Below are 2,409 nucleotides of genomic sequence, written 5' to 3' on the forward strand. Positions count from 1 at the left end.
CAAACTGAACAGAGCAACAATTAAATACTGTAGGAATATTACTCTGCAATTTCTCCACTTATTATAAATGGTGTCTAAGCACACTCTTGATAACTGCTTGGTATAACGCGTTTTCTCTCCATTGTACAGGCTAAATAAGTGTAAGCTACGAAAGCAAATGTTTTGTCCATTTACAGAACGTTTGTGATGAAGCAACCCTTTATATTCTCAACATGTGAAGTACCTACAGCAAAACTATGGATTGTTCCTTAAATAAGACAGTAATAGCTTGAAACCAGTGCAACTTGGGTTTATGAAACATTAACGTCTCCATTCTGAACGTAATCTTTGACCTTCAAAGTTACTTACATCTAGAACTTTCTGTGGAAGTTGTTGTGAAAATTTAGTAAAACTCCCTTCAACCAATCTTAAGATATCACTTATTTAAGTGATACACTAGTGTATGTCGGTCTGATTTAAAGTGACGACATTAAGAAAATTACAGCATAATAAATTACCACAATGTTGAATCTTCTTTCTGCATTAGAAACAAGATACCCACATCAACATATACTGTGATTTGGTTACAGCTTTAGTTAGAGACTTTCCAGGTTACAATCTGGTACTTTTGTGGTAATCCACAAAAAATATGTCTTTCATAACAATGTTACTTTTCACCTGTACAAGATGATTATACTTAATGTGTAAGAGGGAAATTGTTTTTTGTTTAATACACTTGGGTGATGTCTTTGGTGTTTAATAAGTACGTGTTAGCCAATTAGTCTGAAGTAATATGTACTACACAGAAATCTGAAAGAAGTCTGTCTTCAGATTAACTTTATCGGTACCAGTACAGCCACACAAACACCTGTGATCCTTTCCTGAGTGCAAGATTGGTTTAGTAAAACTAACAAAAATAACTGAAATTATAGACATGTCATATACTAATGTAAGTAACTTATATGTAAGTTTAGGTATAATAAGAGATCACAATGTTTGTGGAACAATGCACAAATGTTAGAATTTACAACTTACCAGCTGCTCCTTGAATATCTTGTAATGAACAGGCAGTTTGTCCATAAAGTTCATTTTGTTTTCACACTCTACTGCGCTGGAAGGTTGTGGTACTATTAACACTAATCCAACACTTATGTACGACACAAGAATGGTTTGCATGAGTTTGCACTACTGTCGATCTTAGTGAGCGGCCGGAAGTTAACGCGAAATATACAACCACGGCTAATTCTTATCAGTGTAGAACTGTACGTGCACCTGGCTTATCACTATCATACCGGCAGTCGTCTAACCACCACCTTCCATCTCAGCCTAGTGTTATCTTGCAAGATTCCTTATTACCTTATTGGTTACTTCAGTTTACATACTACAAAGAACACACTTCAACACCTCTACTAAACACGATTACCTTACGTTAAAAACAAGTTTGTTTTTAAACAGTGATTCTTACAACCCAGCACGTAGACTTGTGCCATCAACGTTTAGCTTCAAAAGTAACAAATCTTATCACAATATACTTATTTTTACAATCTTCTATAAAACTATTTTATTGTACATGTGCATTACTGTGGGAATATTGTAAACTACTAGGCACTCACTTCCTTAGAAACAAAGTCCTAACACTAATTTATTCCAAATAATATATTACATGTTATATGAGAATTCTACTCCTCTGACAAGCTCTCATTAAAACTCATGCATCCAGAACAGAGTATTTTCACAACAAACTACATTATCATTGTGCGTGGTTGTGTTTATTGTACGTTATCCGAACGTATTAATGTTTTTCTTGGATTTATATAAAATTCAAAAATACAAAAACAAACAAAAACAAATAAAAACAAACAAAAACAAACAAAAACAAGTACTAATTTGATACTATTTTTGGTATAATGCACCTTTAGATAGATGATTTAAAACCTTTTGTTGTTAATATACGTTGTACATGGTGGTGATGAAATGAATTTATATATTAGTCACATCCACAGATCTCAAAAGTTGGTTATTTTAGTATCACTGTTAACTACTAGTAAACCATATTAATTTCTTAATAATCTAAATGAACAGGAAATGAATAGAGAGTTTGAAACAGTTTTGTTACTAATCTTTGTAATATTAAATTCACATCAACTGACTTATAACAGTTTTGTTACTAATCTTTGTAATATTAAATTCACATCAACTGACTTATAACAGTTTTGTTACTAATCTTTGTAATATTAAATTCACATCAACTGACTTATAACAGTTTTGTTACTAATCTTTGTAATATTAAATTCACATCAACTGACTTATAACAGTTTTGTTACTAATCTTTGTAATATTAAATTCACATCAACTGACTTATAACAGTTTTGTTACTAATCTTTGTAATATTAAATTCACATCAACTGACTTAACAGTTTTGTTACTAAT

Source organism: Tachypleus tridentatus, chromosome 9 (genome assembly GCF_004210375.1).
Source record: "Tachypleus tridentatus isolate NWPU-2018 chromosome 9, ASM421037v1, whole genome shotgun sequence".
Taxonomy (NCBI): domain Eukaryota; kingdom Metazoa; phylum Arthropoda; class Merostomata; order Xiphosura; family Limulidae; genus Tachypleus; species Tachypleus tridentatus.